We start from the raw sequence: 9,202 nt of genomic DNA, 5'->3' as shown, positions 1-9,202 counted from the left end.
CGTTCCGAAAGCGAGTTCACTCGTCCCCGTGTCCCAGGAGATCCCGCTCTGGCTTTTCCCAGCTCTTTTCCCGAGGGGGGGTGGGTGGATGGACGGACGAATGGATGCGCTCCCAGAAAGCCAACTGCATCCTGGCTGCGTCCCCGGCTGCGTGGTCAGCCTCTGCTCCACTCCGGTGAATTCCCACTTGCAGAGCTGCCTCTGGAGTCCCAACAGCAGAAGGATGTGGAGCTGCTGGAGCCAGTCCAGAGGAAGCCACGGAGATGCCCAAGGGCTGGAGCCCTTCTGCTCTGGAGCCAGGCTGGGAGAGCTGGGGGTGCTCACGTGGAGAGAAGGAGGAGGAGAACTTAGAAGAGTTCTAAGAAGAGCTCAGAACCCCTTCCAGTGACTAAAGGGGCTCCAGGAGCGCTGGAGAGAGAGTGTGGACAAGAGCGTGGAGGGACAGGACAAGAGGGAATGGCTTTAAACTGAAAAAGCCAAGATTCAGATGGTGAAAAAATTAGGAATTATTAGGAAAAAATTCTTCCCTGTGAGGGTGGGGAGGCCCTGGCACAGGGTGCCCAGAGAAGCTGTGACTGCCCCTGGATTCCTGGAAGTGTCCAAGGCCAGGTTGGATGGGGCTTGGAGCACCCTGGAACAGTGGAAGGTGTCCCTGCTCATGGCAGGCTTTTAGAGCAAGATGGTCTTTAAGGTCCCTTCTCACCTAAACCAGTCTGTGATTCTCTGATTTTATGGATGGATGGACAAAGGGATGTTCACTGGTTTCACATCCATTCCCTCATCCCACTGGACTCCCCAGCCAGAACTAGCACAGCTTCCTGGATGACATCGTGTCTGTCCTTGCACCAGCCTCAGAGGCTGAGCCAGGAGCTGAAGGGCTGCACAGTGGTGCCAGGAGGCTGTGCCCAGCCTGCCCCAGTGACACTGGCAGAGCTTTCCCATGGGACTGTTCCCTGCAGCCTCCAAGAGCCACTGTGCTGTTCCTGCTGTGCAGGATCCAGTGCCCAGCCTGTCTGGGAGCAGAGGGAAGAGCAAACACCATTGCACAGCTCCCAGCATGTCTGGCCAGGGGAGCTTGAAGCCCCTCCAAGCTGCACTGGGATCCTGTTCCCTGGGAGATGGGGAGGGGGCAGGCCTGGCCTTCCTCTTCCTCCCCATCAACTCTCAGGTCGTCCTCCCTGGATCTGCTCGTGGGGCTGCCCAGCGCTGCTCCCTTGCATCCCCATATGGGGAGGTGTGTGTGACTGTTGCCTCACTGTGCCACACACAGGGACTGGAGGGAGGAGGAGATCCTGTGGGCACCGTTTGGGGCTGGACTTGGTGCCAAACACTCGCTTGATGCAGCAGCTGCTCCTGCTGCTATCCCAGATCCAACTCCTGCTCATGACTCAGCAGCCTGGTGTCTTCCTCTTCTATTTGCTTCAGAGCAAGTGAGAAACTCTTCCAGAGGGACCATGTTTGTCCCCAGTCTTGCCAGCTGGGCTGAGTGGACTTCTGCCCTCACAGCCTCAGTGTCCTCATGGGATCCACAGTTATTCCCCTACAGTGCTCCTTGGAGTGTAAAACAACGCCAGGGCATCTGTGCCTAGGGAGGGAGGAGCACGATGAGCTTTCCTAGTGACCCAGGTACAGTCTCAGGCAGTGTGGAGTCTGATGAGTGGTGCTGGGGCAGTTCCCACCCTGGACTTGAGCAAAACAAACTCCCTGAGCACGGCAGAGCTGAGTGCTGGCCCTGAGTGCTCTGTGGAGCTTCTCCATGACAGCGTAGTGAAGTCAATAATCCCCCTGGCAAGGGTTTATTCAGTTGAACTATCACAGTTTTGAGCCATGGTACTTATGCAATCGTGAGGCTTTAGAATGACAAAGGGTGGAGGAAAGGAAACACCCTTACCCAGAAGGGCCCTGACTCATCCCTTGCTGGATCCACATGGCGCAGTCAGGACTCAGTGACTCCCTGTCATGCCTGTAATGGGTCCCAGACCTGCTCTGGTCCCTGTGTGCTCCACTTCCTTCAGCCACTGTTGCTCTGTGCCAACAGACTCACTTCGTGGTGGGGAGCTCCTGGATCCCCAGGAAGCTGCTACCTCTCATCTGGTCCTTCTCCACCCATGGCCCAGCAGCCAGTGGAGAGGCAAAGCCAGATGAGCTCTGGGGAGAGACCAAACACCCTGTCAGGAGGTGAAGGGAGCCTCTGTGGAGCTGCCACCGTGTGGGGCTGCTGCTCATGCAACGAGCAGGGATTGGTGGGGGAGAGCTGGGTCCCCAGAGAGAAGAGCAGGGGTGATGGGCAGCACCTCCTGTCCATGGCCACTGTGCTCAAGCAAGTGGGCTGATGCCAAAATTCCCTTTGTGTCCAGTCTGGCTGGGAGGTGGGTCTGCAGTGCAGGGCAGCTCTGGGCCATGGAGGCACTAGGAGGAAAGCTACAGGTCTCACTGCTTTGTAGGGTCCACATCTGCTGGGTGGGCTGTGCACAGTCATGGCTGTGCTCCCCAACCTCCAGGGCAGGCAGGACTCAGAGGGTCAAGCACGTACAGCCCTGCGAAACCTTTAACCCCTTCACTGGGACATCATCTCACTGCTGGAATGTGTATCCTACCTGTATTCTGGACGAGCTCTGCTGGTCAGGCTGTTAAAAACAGGAAACCCCAGGAAAATGCTGTACGAGGGCACATTTTTCTCATGGCAGAAATAGCCCCTCGGCAGAGGAAGCTGCTTTGTTCAGGTGCTGGGGTGGAGGGTCTTATTGTGGGGAGATCAGAGATGGCTGATCCTGAGTGCACAGGGGACAAGCAGGAGCATCTGGTGGTGCTGCAGAGGCTGGGGGGCACTGGTGGGACCTGTGCAGGACCAGCCGCAGCAGAACCATCTCCAGCAAAGCCCCTGGGGGTACGTGGCCAAGGCTGTGTCCAGCATGGTGCGCTGTGCCCTCCCCCCGCTCTTACCCCCGGCCCAGAGCGGGCATGCGGGGTGTCGCTGCTGGGCTCGGGAGGCGGCAGCGCTGAGCTCAGACCCAGCACAAGGCGCGACAAGGGCTGCGGTGACAGCAGCCACCGTGAGCCTGCCTGGGGCACTCCCCGCTGCCCAGCAGCACCGAGGGGTGTGGAGGGCTCCCTGCGGCCACGTCGCATGCGGACGGTCAGCTGTGGCCGTGAGTGGCCCATCCTGCTGGAGGGGTGGCCAGGGCAGAGCTGCCGGCGGCACAAGGCACAGGACAGGGCGCGGGGAGCTCAGCCCAGCGAGGGGCGCAGGCACAGAGCTCGGGTTTATTGCCTTTGCTCCAAACGTTCTGCACAAGGAATGAGCCGAGTCCGCGGCAGGCGCGGGCGCACAGGACACACATTCCGGCCACCCTGGCAGTGGCACTCGGCCCTGCAGGGCGGGGCTGCTCTGAAGCCCCTCAGCCATCGCTGCTGCGGTGCCCGTGGGCTCCCGGGCTGTGCCCTGCCGGCTCCTGCAGCCGCCACCAGCAAATGTCCGGCGGCGGGGACAGCGGTGCCCGGACTCTGCTCTGCTGTCACGACAGAGCCGCCTCTGCGCTCCCGCCCTGCAGGTACGGGACGATTTCATCCTGTGGCCACCCTGCACTGCCCGACGCCCCTGAGCCAGCGAGCGCTGCCGCTGAGGCTGCTCCGCAAAGCGAGTCCGACGCGTGGTGCCCTCCCACGCCCGGAGACGCTCTCGCTGCCCACAACAAAGCGCTCTGGGGGTGCTGACCTGTCCCTTGCAGGCTCTTACAGCTGGGCCAGGGGGACGTACCAGTGAGGGGGCTGAGGTGTGAGGTCCCAGGGGGGTTTTACAGCACCCGCCAGGGGATGCTCCCACCCCTGGGATCAGCTGTCAGGGCCCGGGGTGCCCTCGGGGCAGAGGTGGGTGAGCTGCTGCCTTCCCTTGTCCCCTTCCCCTTCTGCGGGGGCCTGCCCGGTGCTGCGAGCAGCACGGCATCCTGCCCGGAGCAGCAGCACCCACCGCGGGCTGACTCTGCCGCCGGCGCTGGGATGAGAGAAGGCAACGAACGAAAACGTGGGACTGATCATGTCCCATGGAACACAGGTAATGCTCCCAAGCTGATCAGCCCGGTTCTGTCCCTCCAGCCGGATCTGCTGCCCCGAGTGGAAGTGTGGCCCATACCTTCCCTTCCTGTTGAACCCCCCCCTCCTGTTCCAAGAGCTCTTGAGAGTGAGCTGTTATTGTCTGCCTGAAGGCTATTTTCAGTATCTTTATGCTGCTCACCTGCATTCATTCTAGATGGAATCCTGAGGAAATCCTTACTATTTATCCACTTCAACCGTCTTCCTTCCCCAGCTATGAATTGAGAGCTCTGCTGGGAGCTGTTTTCTTCTCTCCACAGACTACACTTACCAGTGCTGTGCTTCCCACAGGCTCTTCCTGGCACCTGTACCATGGAAAGGACAGTGGATGCTCGTTTGTGCACCCTTCTGCCAGCCCAGCAGCAGGGATTTTTAGCTGGCTGTGTGTCTCAGCCCAGCTATGGGGAGTTCTCACCTCCCACCCACCTGTGCTAGGGATAGGACTCCCATAGAACTCACACCTCAGCCCAGAAACCAAGGAGATTCAGGGGCCAAAGCAGAGACTAAAGCCTCCACATTCATCCTGGAGGACCATCACTGTACCAGCTTTCAGGAAGGCTCTGCTCTCTCCTCTGCCAGGTCATGGCACAGAGGCAGAAAGGCTAATGACATCAGATGTGAAATACCTTGAGTGGCTGGAGTGTGTCCAGAGAAGAGAATGGGGAAGGGTCTGGAGCACAAGTCTGATACAAATATAGGAACAGTTCAAGGAGCTGGGGGGGGCTCAGCCTGGAGAAGAGGAGCTCAGTGGGGACCTTCTCAACTCTCCACAACTCCCTGACAGGAGGGGGCAGCCAGGGGGAGGTTGGGCTCTGCTTCCAGGGAACAGGGACAGGAGGAGAGGAAACAGCCCCAAGTTGCATCAGGGAAGGTTTGGATTGGATACTGGGAAAATTTCTGCACAGAAGGGGTTGTAAAGCACAGGCTGCCCAGGACAGTGGAGTTCCCATCCCTGGACGGAATGAAAAAACAAGTAGATGTGGCACTTGGGGTTCAGCAGGGCAATGGGGTGGATCAGCAGCCCAGAACACTTCTACCATCTGCATTGGCTCTTCTCCCCAGCTCAGCCTCTGCCACTGCCTCCCAGGGTCACAGCCAACTGCTCTGACTTCCAGGTGCTGCCATGTAGGAGGGGTCTTTGGAGAGCCACTGAATGGGTATAAAAGCTCGTGTGGGTATAGAAGGTCGTGCAGCACTGCTCAACCCCAGCACACTCTGATATATGTTGAACCCACCTGCCTGCATTGCCCACCCCACAGGGTTCCCACCTCAGCCCTAGGTTTGGGTGGTTCCATGGGTATGATCTGTTTGCCAGCTTCAGACTCCCTTGGTGCTGTCAAGCACAGTCTCTGTGAGAGCTGCAGAGCTGGCAGAGGATTTGTTTGGCCCAAGGCTTTCTGGAGCCACTCGGAACAGCATTCCAGAAGTGCTCTGTGTCATCATTGTTGTCCTCTGCCTTCAAGTGACATTGGCACTGAGTTGATACTTTCCTTCCTACCAGGAAGCCCTGTCAGGGCTTGCTCCTGCTCCTCCTGCCAGAATCACTGCCTACATCCCACTCTTGCAGTCTTCAGACAGGTCTCATTCCCTTTTCCTTTCTGTTCCCTGACAGCTCCATCTTCCACAGTGTGTGGAAGCAGCTTGCAGCAGTAGTGCCCTGCATCCCTCCTGGAGGAGGCGTGGAGTGAACCACGGGGTTTGGTGGGGTAGGGTGGGAATGGGATTGGGGTATCTTTAGGGGCTCCCATCCACCTGGGTGAGGGGACCACTTGGTGTTGCAGTTCTGCTGCAGCCAAGGCAAAAAGCTTTGCCTGTGCCAAGGCCAGGCCAGGTACATTTGCTGTTTCCTGGGGATAAACATCTCAGGTTTTTAGCACAACTGCAGTCCCCATCCAAGCAGGCACTCACTGACTGGAGGCAGATGGCTCCACAGTAAGCCCTTCCCTGCTCCTCTCGGCAGCCATTGCTTTCCACCAGCCCATGGCCTTGGCTGAGAGAAGAGGCACTGAGAGAGGTAATGCTCCCAAGCTGATCAGCCCGGTTCTGTCCCTCCAGCAGGATCTGCTGCCCCGAGTGGAAGTGTGGCCCCATGGCACTGAGAGAAGAGGCAATGCCAAAGGAGAGGAGGCAGCATCTCAGGCAACACCAAAGCTCTGGCCTGGCCAGCCTCTTTGGCCACATTGGTGCAGTGGTTGCCTGTCCCAGGCCATCCAGAGCTGTCCCACTGCCTGGGACTGATTTAGCTCAGGGCTGCCTGGCTTGGCCTTTCTGGCTAAGAGGACACAGGGTTTGTGTGAACACTGATGGAATCAGGGGCTGGACATGGTTCCCACTCTCAGGGTCCACCCCAAATCTGTCACCTTTGGCTCCATTCATGTCTGTGAACAGAGAGCAGCTCCAGGCAGGAACAGACTGGGCAGGAAGAGGCATATGTTGTGACTCCAACCCATCAGGAGATATGGTGCAAGGCAAAACACAGCCTGAGGTTCAGGATGTCAGCCCAGCCCTTGTGCTTTGCAGTTCCTTGATCCATGGACATGATGGATGGACAGAACTGTCAGCAGACGGGTGTCACAGGCTGTGGCCACCTCACCCCTTCACCAATGGAGTGACGTAAAACGGGCAGTGTATGCTGGGGGGACACTTACCAGCCACAGCTCTAAGCAGTGTCAGTCTCAGGCTGAACAGCTGCTTCAGGCCGGCAAGAAAAGAACCAAACCAAGCCAAACCAAACCAAACTGGTCAGTCAGTCAGTGGGGGATAACAGCTGCAACCTGAAGAAAGGAGAAACTACAGTGGTGTCACCCTTGGAGAGAAGGACACTGTCACCAGTGACCTCGGTGCTCACGGGCTGAGGATGCAGCAGTTCAGCCCACCCAAGGCCTGGGGAGCCCAGAACAGCTTTGTGAAAAACCAGACGCAGAGCTCTGTGCACGCTTATGGCTCCAGCCCAAATGCTCATCTTGGCACTGGTGCAAAGTCCAAAGGCTTCAGTCCCCCAAGCTGAGCCTTGCAGCAGTGAGCTGTGACAGCACAGTGAGCTGTGTTCATGCTGTGAATGAGCAGCAGCCCCAGCAGAGCAGTTGTCAAAGGCCTTTCCAGCACACAGGTGCCCACTCCTGAGGGGCATCCCAGCTATGAACGGCTGAGCCTGTCCAGTGGGTGCTTGAACAGACTCCAAAGGGGGCTGACACATGCACAGAATCCTTGGCACCAGGAAGCAGGAGGAGTTCTTGCTTTCTGCTGCATGTGGTCCTGAGAGAAAAGGACACCTTCCTCTTTGCTCAGCAGCTGCTGGGAGATAGACTCTGAATCGACTTCCCTCGTCTACTCTGGGCCAAGGCAAATGGGAAGGTGCCTGAGCATCTGCCTGGCACTGGACACCAGCTGAGAATGGAGTGGCAGGGCTGGGCCCTGGCTCCCTGTTGAGACTCAGGACATGGCTTTGCTGGCAGCAGCACTCTGGGGAAGCAGGTCCCATTGATCCACCTTCCTCCTGATGTGGTGGACAGGGTGATTCACCAGGGCCCCATGTCCAAAAGGCAGGAGCATCCCTCCTCCCTGCTCCCCATTTTTGTCTTAACTTCAGCTGCCGAGGAGAGGGCTCCAATTATACATCAGCAGATGCTTTGGATGCCTGAGGGAGGTTATTTCAGCTGCCAACATAACCTGATGCTTGGAGACTGGGTCAGGTCTAAATTGCCATGGCAGAGCATGGGTGTGACCTCCCTGGCAGAGGCAAAGCAAGGTTAAACCATGTCTGTACAGGGAGGTAGCAGAGTATATAATAATATACACACACAGTATCCTAACATAGTGCATGCAGCTAATGAATGTACTTACACGTGTGATATACAGGGGATACCTAGCCACAAGTGTGCTTCTTCAGCTGCTCTTGCTTCTTTGAAACCAGCACAAACGTTAAACCTGTGCTGCAGAAGGTGGGAGAGGATGCTCTAGATAAACACACACACACACACACACGTGCACATACATTCCCCTATGCACTGTGCATCATGCTGGGCACACAGCACTACTACAAGGTGTGAAACAAGCTCCCCCAAGCTGTGGATTACAGGACCACTCTCAGACTGTATGAGCGTTCACCACTGAAACAAAAAAGAAATAAAATCCCAAGGAGATGCTTTTTATTGGCTGAAGAACATAAAAAACATTCTTGCTTTTTCCATAAGCCCTATATCCCCCTTACTCTTCTCCTTTTCCTCCTCCTTGCTTGGCAGTAGGAACCCACACTGAGTTTCCCTAAGTGCCATTTCTCCCTTTCCTCTCACTTAGGTCACAGTAACCTTTGGAGCTGGGTGAGCTCTCTGTGACACAGCTGTTCAGCTCTGGTCCATCAGCTGGCTCACTTAGGGTCCCCGAGCCTGCTGTGAAGTGCCTCAGCAACAGAAATAAAACCTTTCCCTCTCACGTCAGGTGTAGCCCCCAGCACACTGACTGAGGACAGCTCAGATAACGAGAACAAGCAGCAGTGCCTGCAGGCCTTGGGATGCTGGACAGACTCTGGGCTCCACCGAGGGCTCTGCTGCCACCCAGGGACCACACACTGGGAACGGGCTCTCCATTTCCATGGAGATTTCCAGACAAGCCACTGTCCCATCCCTCAGACACACAGACACCGGGTGAATGACAGAAGCTGCTCTGCCAATCACTCATGAGACACCCCCTTCACACAGGGAGAAAATGGCACCACCTCTTCCTCAGCTCTTCTCTTCCCACATGGTCACAGCTCCTGCCCCACACTAACAGGGAAAATATCCCAGAACCCCTCGTGTTCCTTCACATCCCTATCTCCACAGCTTCCCCCATCCTCAGCCCTCTCCTGCCCCACAGCACACCTCCCACGGGGGGCCACCAACACCAGCAGGAGCTGCCAGCAGTTGTCCTCTCACCCCAACCCATTAAGGACATGGCTGAGCTTAGCAGAGACAGTTCAGAGGCGCGGGGAAAGAGAGGCAACGAGAGCAACAGCCGAGACAAGAAGCCCACGGACAACGATCTTTACTGGCAGCGCTCGCGGTACCTCCTGGAAGCAGACTGACACTGGCATCCTCTCTCACCCAGGTCTGTGCCTACTGTCTCCTGAATCACT

Source organism: Corvus moneduloides, chromosome 16 (assembly GCF_009650955.1).
Source record: "Corvus moneduloides isolate bCorMon1 chromosome 16, bCorMon1.pri, whole genome shotgun sequence".
In the NCBI taxonomy this organism is placed as follows: Eukaryota; Metazoa; Chordata; class Aves; order Passeriformes; family Corvidae; genus Corvus; species Corvus moneduloides.
The sequence above is the reverse complement of the archived record's forward strand: the minus strand, read 5'-3'. Positions refer to the sequence as shown.